At 42.0% G+C, this 16,672-nt stretch overlaps 1 pseudogene; it reads left to right on the forward strand.

The window, feature by feature from the left end:
• Nucleotides 1-13,723: 13,723 nt before the first annotated feature.
• On the forward strand, nucleotides 13,724-16,127 carry LOC133235364 (lysine-specific demethylase 3A-like; annotated as a pseudogene).
• The last annotated feature ends 545 nt before the right edge of the window (nucleotides 16,128-16,672 follow it).

Below are 16,672 nucleotides of genomic sequence, written 5' to 3' on the forward strand. Positions count from 1 at the left end.
ACCATTTTCTAAACTGACACAAAACATACTTTCCCACAGAAACAAACAGCCTAATGTACAAGCAAATGCTTTTAACAGGAAACTGAATGCACTACACAGAGGCAAGGGAAGGTCAAATTAAACCCAATACATGAATAGACAATTTATACTGTGTATAGGGGGAATTTCACTTCAGAGATTGGGAGTGAGGAAATGCATTTTATAGGTCAGCAGAGTTGATCAGGATATAGTAATTCCAGATACACTTTGTGGAGAAAATGATAGGAATGCGTTTTGAAGAGGTGACTGAGCTGTAATTCAGAAGAGCTGGACAACAAAAATAGGAAGGATCACTTTCCAAAGCTGCCATATCCAAAGATCCAGGTTCAAACTTGAAAAAAAAATCATTTTACTGACCTTGAATAATTAGCCAAAATGCCATGGCAAAACAGATATGATTCCTTGTTAAGAACCATGGAGTTTCCATGGTTTCTTCCAGGTCTATAATCTGCATTTTTCTTGAAAAGATATTATTTTACTTACGTAGCTAAGTATTTTTAATAATTTCCTCTTCTTTTTTTTTAATCAGGAAAGGTACTTCAGGAAGTGATGCTGTAACAGAAATACTATTCGCCCATGGTCCTCTAATAGTATAGAAACTATTCTAGGCAATTTTATCCCCAAATCCTGGCTACAGGAACAAGTATGGAAGAACCACAGCACCCTCTAGCCTGCATGCCTTCATAGCCTGAGGCTGGGCTTTCTCCTACTGTAGGAAATCATTGAGCTTTGATAGTGGGAGATATTCTTCACACAATATGTTTTCTTATCATTTGTTTATGTAACTTATAGACTTCAAAAGTGTTGCTCTCTCTTCAAGTTAAAGGAAACAATTTCTCATTTTAAGAAAATGAATTACACCACCCCCAAGACCTCTATTCCACTTATCTGATGTCCCTTGGCAGTTTTAATTTTTAAAACCTGATCTGTGGATATTTTGTCCCCACTGAGGGGCTTCCCTGGTGGTTCAGATGGTAAAGCGTCTGCCTGCAATGCTGGAGACCCGGGTTCAATCCCTGGGTCGGGAAGATCCCCTAGAGAAGGAAACGGCAACCCACTCCATACTCTAACCTGGAAAATTCCATGGATGGAGGAGCCTGGTGGGCTACAGTCCATGAGGTCACAAAGAGTAGGACACGACTGAGCAACTTCACTTTCTTTGTACCCACTGAGGACAGAATTTGACAGCAAAACTTCCTGATATATATGAAAACGTCACCGAGCTTATTATGGTCATATATTTGGAAAAGTAAATGGATGTGCATATCATATTAGGTGGAACCATATTGCATTTCTGAAAACTTTAAACTGTGTTTGATCTACAAAACTGGTTTTTTTTTGTTTGGTTCACCTTGATATCTAAAAGGATAGAGAAACTAGGGAGAAAACCAGGAACTGGGAGACATATGAGAGGTAGGCTTACTTTTCTCCACACATTCTTTGAAATCCAAGGATATTTTTTTATCATACTCAAAAAATTAATATAGACATTTTATTTTTTATTTATTTTTTTAATATAGACATTTTACAAAGAGAAATAAATGTGGTCATAAGTCTCAGATCAGTTCAGTTCAGTCACTCAGTCATGTTCAACTCTTTGAGACCCCGTGGACTGCAGCATGCTGGGCTTCCCTGTCCATCACCAACTCCCAGAGCTTACTCATACTCATGTCCATTGAGTCAGTGATGCCATCCAACCATCTCATCTTCTGTTGTCCCCTTTTCCTCCTGCCTTCAATCTTTCCCAGAATCAGGGTCTTTTGCAATGAGTTAGCTCTTCACATCAGGTGGTGAAGGTATTTGAGTTTCAGCTTCAATATCAGTCCTTCCAGTGAACACCCAGGACTGATCTCCTTTAGGATGGACTGGTTGGATCTCCTTGCAATCCAAGGGACTCTCAAGAGTCTTCTCCAAAACCACAGTTCAAAAGCTTCAATTCGTGAGCACTTAGCTTTCTTTATAGTCTAACTCTCACATCCATACATGACTACAGGAAAAACCATAGCTTTGACTAGATGGACCTTTGTTGGCAAAGTAATGTCTCTACTTTTTAATATGCTGTCTAGGTTGGTCATATCTTTGTCTATATTGACTTATTTTTTCCTCTTCCCCCACAGTGCCCATGCTCTTCTCTCCTATGCCAGAGGCTAAATTTTTTAAAAATTATTATATGTTATAGGTATACAATATAGTGATTCAAAAATTTTATAGTTACTGTAAAATATTTGTTATATTCCTCTGTCTGTACAATATATCTTTGTAGCTTATTTTGTACCTAAAATTAGTACCTTTGAATTCCCTACTCCTGTATTGCCCCTGGGATTCCCTGATAGCTCAGACAGTAAAGAATCTGACTGCAATGCGGGAGACCTGGGTTCGATCCCTGGGTTGGGAAGATTCCCTGGAGAAGGAAATGGCAACCCAGTCCAGTGTTCTTGCCTGGAGAATCCCAGGGACAGAGGAGCCGGGCGGGCTCCAGTCCACTGGGTCGCAGTAAATAGGAAACAACTGAGTGACTAAGCACGTGGGCACATATTGCCCCTCCCTCCCCGCTCCTTACTGGTAACGACCCATTTGTTTTCTATGAGTCTATTTTTTTTTAAATTACATTCACTAGTTGTATTTTTTAGATACCATGTATAAGTAATATTGTACAGTATTTGTTTACTAAGCTAGCTGATAATCTATTATTTTCAAACATTTGGCAAATCACTGTTAGCAATGCATCCTAAGGAAATTTACCATCTGATTACAAATATCAATTTATAAATATATACACACAAGAGTTTTTATCATTTTAGGATGGTGGAAAATTTAAACAACATAGATAGGAGCCTGTATAAGTAGAATACAATGCTTTCTTCTATTGGAATACTATGTAGGCATTGGTGGTGGTGTTTGCTTTTAGTATGTTTTGTAATTTTTTTCTTCTGATAAGCAGACATGATGTACTGGGTAAAAGGAAATGCTGTATTGGGCCTTTAGTAATATGGTGGTGAGGTATGTGGCGTAGGGGGAAGGATTCTATAGCCCTGTGATTAGGGCTCAGTCTCTCAGTGAAGTTGTACCTCTGGACTGTGAACATCACAAGTGTTTCTCAGTTACGTGGGAGGGGATGCTAGAGTGGGCTGGGGCTGGCTGGAGTATTTCCTTCCCCAGCCAGGTGAGTTAGGTTCTAATAACACTCCAAGGTGTCCGGGTCTGGTTAACTCTGTTTAACCTGAGGGCCGGCCTCGTTGAGAACGCGCTGACATATTTCAAAATAGGCCCCTTCCCCCAATCCTGCTGGAAACAGGACAGGGTTTTTCTCCAATGTTTACTATGCGAACCTGCTTGAGCTCCTGGAAACAAACCTCGCGATACTGCGGGGGCGCCCTCTGACTGGGCCCCTGAAGTTTTTTATTCTCAGCGCTGCCCACACTGAGCCTCCAGCTGTGCATCGGTTACAGCCCCGCTTTCCTTCCCTGCAGCTGTTTCCAGAGGGGCTGTCTGGTCTGGAGAGTCGTGACTCTGTATTTGCTGTCTGCCTCTCCAGTCTTGGGGGCAGAAGTTTGCTGCGTGTCCTTCCCCTTTTTTATGGGTCCAAGAAGATTGTAGATTTTTCAGTATGTATAGCTTTTTACTTGTTGTTAGGTTGAAAGGGCTATGGCCAAGCTGTTTATTTAAATGCAAAGCAGCAAATGGCTTGAAATTTGTTTCTCGGTAAAGACACTGAGGTTCTTTCTAATGAACATTAAAGGTTATTACAGCCATTTTCAACAACACGGATGGGCCTTGAGGGTATTTTACTAAGTGAAGTAAGTCAGAGAAATACTGTACTTACGTGGAATCTTTAAAAAAGATTTTTGTTGCTGATGACACATAGCACTGGACCTTTATTTGGGTGGATTATTACTACCAAATCTAATTTTCCCAGGTCAGTTTGTGCATCTAACTTTTTCAAGGAGATTGAATATTTCTATTAATTTTAGTCACATTTTTATTGTGTACAGTTTTAGTGATTTTTCAGTTTTATTTGGACTGAGCTTTCTTCTAAGAAAGTCTGCGTATTTCAGTTATCCTTAAACTGGTGTCCTATTATAATGAAGTGGGGTCCAGACCACACGGAGAGACAGAAGAAAGACGACGGGTGCACAAAAGCAGGTAGATGTGGCACTGTGAAAATGACAGATGGCTACCTAACAGCTCCTGTTTTAGTGGGGGAGGAAAAGAACATCAGCTTTTGGAGAGAGAAGACTGTGTGATGTAGTTATTTTGGAGAGAGGTGAAGTCATCATATTAGCAAAGTGTGGAAGGACTGTTAAGTGTTCTTTTGAGATTTGTAGTCATGGATTTTAAGTGACACTAGCTGTGTATTTCCACCCCCACCCCCACCCCCCATTCCCTTACTAAGCTCAGGAGCATGGAAGACAGTTGACTTTCACCTGAGTTGGAGTTTCGCAAGGTGTTCCTGGCTGAGGGAGAAAGCATTACTCCCATAATTATGTCTTTTCTTCCTGGATTGTCAAACTTTTATTCATTGATTTTTTCCCTTTGGTATAAAATATGTCCAGTACCTATCATCTTTAAATAACACCAACAAATATAAAACAATATACAAAGAAACAAAACCTTTCTTTTACCAATTCCTCTTAAAAAGGCCATGTTACCACCCCATTTATCTGTTCCCTTCAACTCTTAACTTCTTAAAAGAATTTTCTATAGTCTGAGCTCCATTTCTCATTTCACATTTTTCCTTAACCCAGTCTAATCAGATCTCTCTCCCATCACTCCACAGAAATTGTGATTATCCCAGAAACAGTGACCACTACCATGCTAAATTAATAGTTCTCAGTCCTCATCTTACTTGACGTCTCAAGGCTTGACCACTTGAAACCCTTTCTCCTCTCCAATGCCTGGACACCACACGTCTTTCTTGCCAATTCCACCCTCATTTAACTGGAGCTCCTTTGAGATCTCCTTTGCATACATTTTAAACGTTGCAGATCACATTCTTGGGAATCACTTTATCTACTTTGTCTTTCTTAGGGAATCTCCTTTATTACTAAGGATTTAAATATTATTTATATTTCAGTCACCTCCATAAATAGATTTTCCAGTGTTGGAAAATCCTTGCGTTTCTAGATCCACCGTTGGTTATGATGTAGTGTTTTTTCTTGTACATTGATGAGTGTTGTAGGGTAAGGGAGTTAGAGAAGGCGAGGTTCAGAAAAAGGAGACCAGCACTTTACAAATGAGGTGAGATAATCACGATGATGTCATCACTCACCTACAGCCAGACATCCTGGAATGTGAAGTCAAGTGGGCCTTAGGAAGCATCACTACGAACAAAGCTAGTGGAGGTGATGGAATTCCCGTTGAGCTTTTTGAAATCCTGAAAGATGATGCTGTGAAAGTGCTACACTCAATATGCCAGCAAATTTGGAAAACTCAGTAGTGGACACAGGACTGGAAAAGGTGTTTTCATTCCAAACCCAAAGAAAGGCAATGCCAAAGAATGCTCAAACGACCACACAATTGCACTCATCTCACACGCTAGTAAAGTAATGCTCAAAATTCTCCAAGCCAGGCTTCAGCCATATGTGAACTGTGAACTTCCTGATGTTCAAGCTGGTTTTAGAAAAGGCAGAGGAACCAGAGATCAAATTGCCAACATCCGTTGGATCATCAAAAAAAGCAAGAGAGTTCCAGAAAAGCATCTATTTCTGCTTTATTGACTATGCCAAAGCCTTTGACTGTGTGGATCACAATAAACTGTGGAAAATTCTGAAAGAGATGGGAATACCAGACCACCTAACCTGCCTCTTGAGAAACCTATATGTAGGTCAGGAAGCAACAGTTAGAACTGGACATGGAACAACAGACTGGTTCCAAATAGGAAAAGGAGTACGTCAAGGCTGTATATTGTCACTCTGCTGATTTAACTTATACACAGAGTACATCATGAGAAACCCTGGGCTGGAAGAAGCACAAGCTAGAATCAAGATTGCTGGGAGAAATATCAATAACCTCAGATATGCAGATGACACCACCCTTACGGCAGAAACTGAAGAGGAACTAAAAAGCCTCTTGATGAAAGTAAAAGAGAAAAGTTAAAAAGTTGGCTTAAAACTCAACATTCAGAAAATGAAGATCATGACATCTGGTCCCATCACTTCATGGGAAATAGATGGGGAAACAGTGGAAACAGTGTCAGACTTTATTTTGGGGGGCTCCACAATCACTGCAGATGGTGATTGCAGCCATGAAATTAAAAGACGCTTACTCCTTGGAAGGAAAGTTATGACCAACCTAGACAGCATATTAAAAAGCAGAGACATTACTTTGCCAACAAAGATCCATCTAGTCAAGGCTATGGTTTTTCCTGTGGTCATGTATGGATGTGAGAGTTGGACTGTGAAGAAAGCTGAGAGCTGAAGAATTGATGCTTTTGAACTGTGGTGTTGGAGAACTCTTGAGAGTCCCTTGGACTGCAAGGAGGTCCAACCAGTCCATCCTAAAGGAGATCAGTCCTGGGTGTTCATTGGAAGGACTGATGCTAAAGCTGAAACTCCAATACCTTGGCCACCTCATGCAAAGAGTTGACTCATTGGAAAAGACTCTGATGCTGGGAGGGATTGGGGGCAAGAGGAGAAGGGGACGACAGAGGATGAGATGGCTGGATGGCATCACCGACTCAATGGACATGAGTCTGAGTGAAGTCTGGGAGTTGGTGATGGACAGGGAGGCCTGGTGTGCTGCAATTCATGGGGTCGCAAAGAGTCGGACATGACTGAGTGACTGAACTGAACTGAATGGAATGAGGTGAGAAGGGGCAGCAGTCAGATTAGTGAGCTGCTGCACTAATCCAAGAAAAGAGTAAGTATATATAGGCATATAGGTGGAAATCTACTGCCTTAATGGGGCCTATTCTTCTCCAAGGTTGTTCAGGTTAGTTATCTCTTAAAAGGCTGGTGTAAGGAATTCTGGAGATCGGCCAGAGGCTGGGACCAGCTGGGAGCTGGGCGTAATCAACCTTAATGTCCATTTTTTTCTTCAGGTGAGAAGACCCCTTTGTTTTGCATAGAATGGTGGGGAGGATAGGAGGGGAGTTTTAACTCCAGGCTATTTTGAGCCTTGTAACTTTCCTTCAAGTGTAGTTTGTGAATATTTTATTTAGGAATTTTGCAACTGTATTTATCAATAAGGTTACCTTTAAAATTTTTTTTCCCATGGGAATTAAACTCAATTTTTCAAAATAAGCCCTATTTCATTTTACTGTCATTTTTAATAGTTGTGTGTATATACTGATTTTTGGCTACACCGGGTCTTCACTGCTGTGTGCAGGCGTTCTCTAGTTGTGGCAAGCGGGGACTCTCTTTAGTTGTGGTGTGTGGGCTTCTCACTGCGGGGGCTTCTCTTGCTGGTGAGCATGGGCTCTTGAGCACAGTCGCAAGAGTTGTGGCACAAGGGCTGAGTTGCTCCTTGGCCTGTGGGATCTTCTGGGACCAGGGATTGAACCCATGACTCCTGCATTGTCAGGTGGATTCTTTACTACTGAGCCACCAGAGAAGTCCCCAAATAAGCCCTATTAAAAAAATTATTCCATATCGAAACTATTAGTTTTAATAGAACTTTTCTTTCTAGAAACAACAATAAAAGAAACAAAGCATTTTATAAAATGTGGTCCTGAACAAGTCACTGTAAATGAATAAATGTATGTTTAACTTCCACTTCCTCCAAGCAGAGGCTGCTTGCTGTTTCTCTGCCTTGGAAACAGTGTGAAAAACAATCCATAAGCAATTTTACGGAAGGGCTGCCAAAGCCAAGCTCAAGCCAGTTGGATGTGGACACCTCTTAAAAGAATTTGGGGGAATCTGACCAAGGAATCCAAGTTCTATTTTTAGAACAGATACAAAGGTCAAGTGGTCTCTGCCAAGCAGCAATGCCTCCTGAATCAGGCCCACCCTATGCTCACCTCTGCTAAGCTCCCAAATAAATCCTGATGCTTTCACTCCAGAGGAAGTGTTTTCTTTTTAGAGGTCAGTGTCCAGGGAGCTCTTTATGTGACTGAGTGAACACAGGCGCCACGTGGGTGTTTAAGGGTTGGAATCAAAGTATTTTCCTAATACCAGCTAGAGAGAATCCAGCTGTCAGTGGCTCATTTCTGGTTTGTCCTACTTCCCTACCATGCATTTGCAGACCTAGGACCACAGACTTTGCTATATCATTATAAGACCATCTGATGCCCATACTAACTTATGATTCACATTCTGTGCCTGGAAACGGCCCCTGTATTTAACCATAATTCCTACACAGAATCCACTGTTGCAATGTATTAAATACATGGTCACAAAACATGAATGGTCTGTAGAAGATCATAGTCTTTTAACCATAGTTATCATGTCTCACATTCACAGCCAGAATCCCCAAGGATTTTTTTTTTAATTGAACAAAACTAGCAATAATGTAAAAGATACATACACACACGTCTTACAGAATTGTGCACGGGGAAACTCCATTCGTTAAATGCCACTGAAGGTATATTTTGCTAAGTTGTTCCTCCAGCTGTTTTGTTTGGAGAATCTATCCCAGTAGGGCATGGCTGTTTATTGGGTGAACAGAAATGAGATCCTTGTTGCAACCAGAAAGTTTAAGTTCATAAAAAGGACCTGTAGAAACACTTAAGTGTTCTCAGGTTGTAGTAAACTTGGAGTGAAATATGAAACCAAACCAGCTGCAAAAAGTACATACCAGCCATCTCTTTGATGGCTAGCCTGGTACCCAGACGTGCAAACAGCTTCAGGACACTTAATTTGTTGGCCTCCTCCCATCTCGTGGCCTAATCTCACGATGTGTGAATTTCACAAAAGATTCATACCATTCTGCTAATTAGCTGTAGAGGATTTGCTCATACCCTTCCCAAATATGATCTTTTTAGTCTTGTAAGAGATGCTTACACATAATTGCAACTTGTTGGACGATGGAGGAGGACTGATTGGTGTTCATACAGGAGGAACCTGGAGAACCTAGATGCTGGGCATGCCGAGGAGGGAGATGAATTCCCAAAACACAAGCTTTAAGAACAACTTCTGAATGACTCCACTTCTGATAGTGACTGTAGTCTTGCTTGACGCTCTGAAAAATTTGCTCCGGCTGAAAGGCGCCCTGGATATGGAGCAGGGCCAGTCTGCTGCAGTGTGGGCGGTGGGCTCCGGTCCTCAGCGCGGAGTCGGGGCCCTGGACCGGAAGTTCTGCAGCAGCAGACGGGCGGCGGCGGGCAGCCCCACAGCTTTGGGGAATCAGCGCTTAGCAGCGCCGTCCGGGTGCCGACAAATCGCCCCGCAGTTGTGTCGCCAGGTGGCTGGGGACCAGGAGCCGGAGTGACGGGCTGCCGCCCCACTTGTGACTCTTCAGTGGACCTGGCAGGCAAGAGGGCTCCAAAGGTGCCTCCAGCACCCGAATACGAGGCGATTTTAATAATTATGGCTAAAATGTAGTGTGATTAATTAGCAGTTGTAAAGTATTATGTGAACATCAAGCAGATAAAATAGTGGAATCAATGAAATCCAGTCTGTGAGATTTAAAGAAAAAGAAACGACAACTGTCATTTTATATTTTGATATCTTCTCTCTTAGTTTATAATTTTGAAACACTAAAAATATACCAGACCCATGACCCCAAGTGTTTTAAGTGTGCTCACTTGTGTCCGACTCTTTGTGACCCCATGGACTGTAGCCCGCCAGGCTTCTGTGTCCATGGGATTCTCCGGGCAAGAATACTGGAGTGGTTTGCCACTTCCTACTCCAGTGGATCTTTCCAACCCAGGGATCGAACCTGTGTCTCTTGGATCTCTTGCAATGGCAGGTGGATTCTTTGCCAGTAGCGCCACCTGGCGCTTTTGAAGAGTTGATGCTTTTGAACTGTGGTGTTGAAGACTTGAGAGTCCCTTGGACTGCAAGGAGATCAGCCAGTCCATCCTAAGGGAGATCAGTCCTGGGTGTTCATTGGAAGGACTGATGCTGAAGCTGAAACTCCAATACTTTGGCCACCTGATGCGAAGAGTTGACTCATTGTAAAAGACCCTGATGCTGGGAAAGATTGAGGGCAGGAGGAGAAGGGGACAATAGAGGATGAGATGATTGGATGGCATCACCGACTCAATGGACATGAGTTTGGGCGGACTCCGGCAGTTGGTGATGGACAGGGAGGCCTGGCATGCTGCGGTTCATCGGATCGCAAAGAGTTGGACACGACTGAGCGACTGAACTGAACTGAGTACCACCTGGAAAGCCTGTGTTAAGTGTGAGGAACCCTTTTTAACATAAAGTAGTTAACAGGCCTTTATGCAATAAGTTTATAACTAATATCTTTTAATGAGAAAATGCATCAGAAAACGCTGTATTGATTTATTACTTTACTGGAAGAAATCTATTTTCTACTGGTCATGGACTGTGCATGGCAGGTGTGGTGAAAAGGTGGATTCTGGAGTCAAGTGGCTTGGTTTCTAATTCTGCTCCATCCGTTTCTCAGTTCAGTTCAGTCACTCAGTTGGGTACCAACTCTTTAAGACCCCATGGACTACAGCACACCAGGCTTCCTTGTCCATCACCAACTCCCGGAACTTACTCAAACTCATGTCCATCGAGTCAGTGACGCCGTCCAAGCATCTCATCCTCTGTCGTTCCCTTCTCCTGCCTTCAGTGCTTCCTAGCATAAAAGTCTTTTCCAATGAGTCAGTTCTTCACGTCAGGTGAGTTTCAGCTTTCAGCATCAGTCTTTCCAATGAATATTCAGGACTAATTTCCTTTAGGACTGACTGGTTGGATCTCCTTGCAGTCCAGGGGACTCTCAAGAGTCTTCTCCAACACCACAGTTCAAAAGCATCAATTCTTCAGTGCCCAGATTTCCTTATGGTCCAACTCTCACATCCATACATGATGTGAGAACATTCCCTCTCACAAAGGTAACAAAGGAAACCTCTCAGGATCTCAGTTCATTCATACTTAAATTGTGGAATAATAGTACTTATCTCCAAGAGTAGGCATGATGGTTTATTGGAATATATCATGATAAGCTTTTAGAAGTGTAACTGGCATAAAGTATATTGATTTAAAAAATAAAACACATTTGTCTTGGACTCAATTTTTTTTAGTTGACATGTAAAGTCCAGTGGGCTGGGAAACTTAGAGACTGAGATCTGAAGTCCTGGAGGTCAGGGACTGTGTTATTGGCCTGCATCCTCAGTCAACACCTGGTGAGTAATAGATGGCTGAGTGAATGAAATCAGAGGGATTTGGGCTTCGCTAGTGGTTTTGCCATGTGTGCGCAGCTGCCTAAGTCCCCTGACCACTTAACTGTAAAGTGAAAAAGCTTCATAAATTTGTTGTGAAGATAAAGTGAGTTAATGCATTCGAAGTACTTAGTGTCATACCTGGCACCTCCTGCATCAGAGACACGCAGGCTATTTGCAGGCAGTCAGACTGTGAAACTGAGAGTTTGAGTTGTGAAACAGTCTGTCAGCCTATTCAACTAGCCATCAATGTTATAGCTGGAGACCCCTGCCCAGGAAAGCAGTCTGTAACTTTACTGTTTCCTTACTTTCCCCTCTTCCCTCTGCTAACTAAATCAGAAAAAGAAGTTTCTAAGGCTTCTTTTGACTACTCTGGTGGGAAGACACTTCTGGATGCCTCCCCAAGAGCCATTCCTTTCTTTCTCATTCCCCAGGTTGGTGGAATTAGGGGACAGATTGAATTTTTGTTCCCAATTCTTCATTCTCTCTAATAGAATTACACACCCATTAACGCACCTTTTGGCACATGACTTTCTAGCACTTTCCACCGGAATAGGCAGAGCGTATATTCTCGCCTAGTTTGTATTGGACTTGGCCAGGTGATTTGTCTGGCAAATGTAATGTTACTGGACAGGACATGAGCAGATCCTCTAAATGTATTAGTATAAATTGTACCTGGCTTCTTGTGCACCTATCATTTGCCGTGAGAAGAATAAGCTATGTGGCCAGTAGTACCAGAATAAGAAGATACATGGAGCGGACGTGAAAACACACAGCCTACATTCAAGTCCAGTTGATCCTAGTCAAACCCAGCAGAGTCACAAATGACCTGTGTGTGTTAGTCTCTCAGTTGTGTCTGACTCTTTGTGACCTCATGGATTGTAGCCCACCAGGCTCCTCTGTCCATAGGATTTCCCAGGCAAGAATACTGGAGTAGGTTGCCATTTCCTGCTGCTGCTGCTAACTCGCTTCAGTCGTGTCCAACTTTGTGCGATCCCAGAGACGAGAGCCCACCAGGCTCCCCTGTCCCTGGGATTTCCCAGGCAAGAACACTGGGGTCGGTTGCCATTTCCTACTCCACACAAATGACCTACTCAATCATAATTAAGAAACAAATGCTTGTTCTTGTAAACCACTAAGAATGTGGGGTTGCTTGTTATCGAGCATTTTCACAGCAATAGCCAACTAATACAGGCAGCAGTCTGCCCAGTTCCAGGGGATGAATCATAATTGGTCTAAGCTAATTTTGTTATTCTTTTCAATACAGTTGATTTCCAGATTCTCTTGGAGGTAGGAGTGTCCAAATGACCCAGACTGGCCAAAGAAATTTGCAAAGGTATTTACAGGGGACTTCTGGAGAAGCTTTTTCCTTCTTGATAAAAGGCATGGTGGGGACTGGAAGTGATCTTTCCCTCTTCTTCTTTGCTTGAAAATTCAGTGGGCATCTTGAGACCATAAATCGAAAGACACAAAGATGTAAAGCTAACAGCTAAGGATCAAGGTTGTGCATACATGTTCAGTTGTGTCCAACTCTTTGTGACCCTATGAACTGTAGCCTGCTAAGCTCCTCTGTCCATGGGATTCTCTAGGCAAGAATACTGGAGTGGGTTACCATGTCCTACTCCAGGGGATCTTTCTGACCCAGGGATCAAACCCACACCCCTGGTGTCTCCTGCATTGGCAGGTAGTTTCTTTACCTTTGCACCATCTAGGAAGCCACACAGCTAAGGATGATAGAGCAAATAAAGTCTAGGCTCTTGATGACATGGCTTAGTGGTTGACCAACATCCATGACCGCCAATCTCTACATTCTTTGTTTAGTTAGATTTTCTGCTTCCCAAGGCACTCCTGACCTAGTATACTTGAAATAATGTCAGTTTAGTCATCCTAGGCACTGTTTCTCTGAGGTGAGTGATGAAAGAGAAAAGGGAGCTGTATGATTACAAGTCTCCTCACACAGATTCTAGAAAACTTTATTTACTAGGTTATTAGAACCTTGCCTTTGTCAAAGTGTTTCTAATAACAATGAAGTAGTTAGCTTATGGGTACCTGTAACCAAAAATGTTAGGGACTGATGTGGGTTTAGAAAAGTACATCCTGGCCACTGTTGCTGCTGCTGCTGCTAAGTTGCTTCAGTCGTGTCCGACTCTGTGCGACCCCATAGACGGCAGCCCACCAGGCTCCCCCGTCCCTGGGATTCTCCAGGCAAGAACACTGGAGTGGGTTGCCATTTCCTTCTCCAATGCATGAAAGTGAAAAGTGAAAGGGAAGTCGCTCAGTCGTGTTCGACTCTTCACGACCCCATGGACTGCAGCCTACCAGGCTCCTCCGTGCATGAGATTTTCTAGGCAAAAGTACTGGAGTGGGGTGCCATTGCCTTCTCCGGGCCACTGTTGGAGACATCTATATCAAATGGCAATTTCTGAAAAGGAAGCCCAGTCCACAGTGCAACCGTATAGTAAGAGCGTCTCTTGGAGGGTTGCTAGGAGTGAGCTGTCAAGGGTGTTCAGGAACTGTGTGATGTGTGTGATTCCACCATCTTCAGTTTGCACTGAGTGTATCCTCAGTGTGAATTTGGAGTTTGTGTGAATTGCTACTAGATGAAGGGGGAAGACTGCCAATGGGGTATTACCTGCAAGACTTTTTCTTGGTTGAGATGAATGAAGAGTTAAATACATGAACCAGGGAACTTGATGCCTACACAGGTCATTCTTAGAAAAACCCTCTATGATGTTGAAGTCTGTTCATTTTATGAGTAGTGAGGCAAATTGTTCATACAGGCAGTTTGAACTCTTTACAAAGTCAGTCTCAAAGGAAGACATAAAACAGAATGCCTTAGTCAGGAAAAAAAAAAAATTCTTGGTGCTATGCTCCTGCAGAATTTCTCAGTGTTGGAATGAGCATCTGTGAGGAGCGGTGCAGCCTCCAAGCCAGCTAGCCGCATGAAATCAGCCTGTCCAATTAGTGCTTCCCTTTTAAACTGGCTGTCAGATCTAACCAGCAGGCATGTCCACAGGGAGGGGAAAAAAGACATATAATGAACTTAAGAGCACAGTAAAAATCCTTGATGACATTTTTCCTTCTTTGGTAAAAAATGTCTTTCTCTGATTTATGTAAGAACCTCAAGGGCACAGGACATACCTGGCATTCTATGCTCTTTACTGCTGACCGTGGGAGTAATTGCTTTCAGTACTTGCAAGATCCCAATATTAAGAGCAATTGGAATGTGTTCAGAGAGTACTGGAAACAAGGGCAACCAGCCATCATAAACTGGACACTGAATTTTGGAAACCCGACTCCTTCAGCAAAGTGTTTGGTGACCAGGAAGTAGATCTACTAAACTGTAGGACTGTTCGAGTTGCTGTAACAAAATACCATAGACTGGATAGCTTAAAAAAACCAAACATTTATTTCTCACAGTTCTGGAAGATGGGAAGTTCAAGGTCAAGGCGCCAGTAGATTTGGTATCTGGTGAGGGTCCACCTCCTTGTTCATAGGTGGCTGTCTTCATGTGTCCTCATGTGATGGAAGGGGGTGGTGGAGCTCTCTGGGGTCTCTTTTATAAAGACACTAATCCCATTCATGAGGGCTCTGCCTTCAAACCTAAGGCCCCACCTCCAAATACCATCACACTTGGGGATTAGGTTTCAACATACAAATTTTGGAAGGACACAAACATTCAGGCTATACCAAGGAACAATGAAATCGTCACAGAAGCCACAGTAGGATACTTCTGGAATGGATTTGAAGATTTTCCAAATCTCTTGGAAAATGAAAAAGAATTAATGATGTTGATACTTAAGGACTGACTACTGGGGAAGTTCAGAGATGCCATGTCCTCCAGCTTTGATGGCCAAACCAAAGCCAGCATCCTGTTCCTTGAGTATGCAGGGTGAGCTGACAATTGAATTTTGTCTCTAGGCTGCCTAACTACTTTATTTGCTCAGACTGAGGTCCCATAATGGGGTCCATAATGCTTATGGATTAATTACTCCAGAAGATTAAAAATGTGGAGCAATGTCTTTACTGAGACATCAGATACGGCTAATGTTCTGGTCTATGTGGGAATTCTCAAAGGACAGTGTGACCAGGAAGTCCTTAAAGTTGTGCAAGATGGAAATTCTCAAGAACTCACAATAAAGCAATTTATTGGAAGAGGAGCCAGGAGCCTTCTGGCAAATATATGTTAATTAAGACATGAAAAAGATATGAAGATATGAAGATTCTTTAAAAAGGCATCAAAAGAGAATGTTCAAGAAAACCCTGCAACCATGATCTTATCAGTGATTAGAGCTGGTATTTAGATTGATCACTAAGAAAATATCTTCATAAAAAATATGGAACTCAAGGCTGGGCTATTATACAGTTTATACAGTTCCTAGAGATGTGGCATTTATCCCAGCTGGAATTACATGCAAGGTTCATAACTTACATAGTCACATCAAAGTGTTTGAAGATTTTGTTTCTCCAGAGCATGTTAATGCTTCTGGCTAACTAGGAATTCTGGTATCTGTCACAAACTTATACTAATCATGAAGATAAATTAAGGTGAAGAATGTTATTTACCACAGAGTGAAAGATGCACTTGCTATACTGAAGACCAGAAAATCCAGTTTGGACAAACCCTAAGGGTCCCAGAGATGCCTTAACTCCTGCACAATGAAGATAAACCCTTCAGGCAGGATTCCCTGGACCTTGAAAGTCATGTTACTTCATCCTTTTTAAAACCTACCCAACTTTTGAAGAATACATAGACCTACCCTGTCTAACATATTTCTAGTGTTTATAGACACTAAATGTATATATGTAATTTCTATTTAAAGAGCATGCATTCTTAAACTGTGACAAAGTTTTTACTAAGTACTTAGTATAAAGCTTTTACTAAGCTGTAAAAACAAAACTTATCAGCCCGGGAGCACTATATTTGGATTGTGTTTTGCTTTGTGTCTGTCTGATTACTCCCTCCTCTGCCCTTGAGTGAAGAATAGTGAAGATGCAATTCTCATTGTATCGCATAGGATTGGCATTATATAGAATTATATAGCAGAAATGAAATAATTCTTGGAGTTAATCATCATTGTTTAATAAATTTTTTATTTAAATAAAGCTTTGATAATTTTAAATGCTAAGCATTTGCATTAAAGTATTCATATAATTTAAAAAAATTATACAGGATACCTTTGCTTAAAAAAAAGTGATGCAGCATTAGAACATGTAAGGCATAAGCTAAGGGAGTTACAAGGAGAAATAGATGAATCCATTATCATAATTGAAGATTTCAGTGTCCCTCTATCAGAATGGACAGACCCAGAAGGCAAAAAAGCAGCGACCTCAATCAGTTGAACCATAGTTGAACCATCA

Source organism: Bos javanicus, chromosome 2 (assembly GCF_032452875.1).
Source record: "Bos javanicus breed banteng chromosome 2, ARS-OSU_banteng_1.0, whole genome shotgun sequence".
Lineage (NCBI taxonomy): Eukaryota > Metazoa > Chordata > Mammalia > Artiodactyla > Bovidae > Bos > Bos javanicus.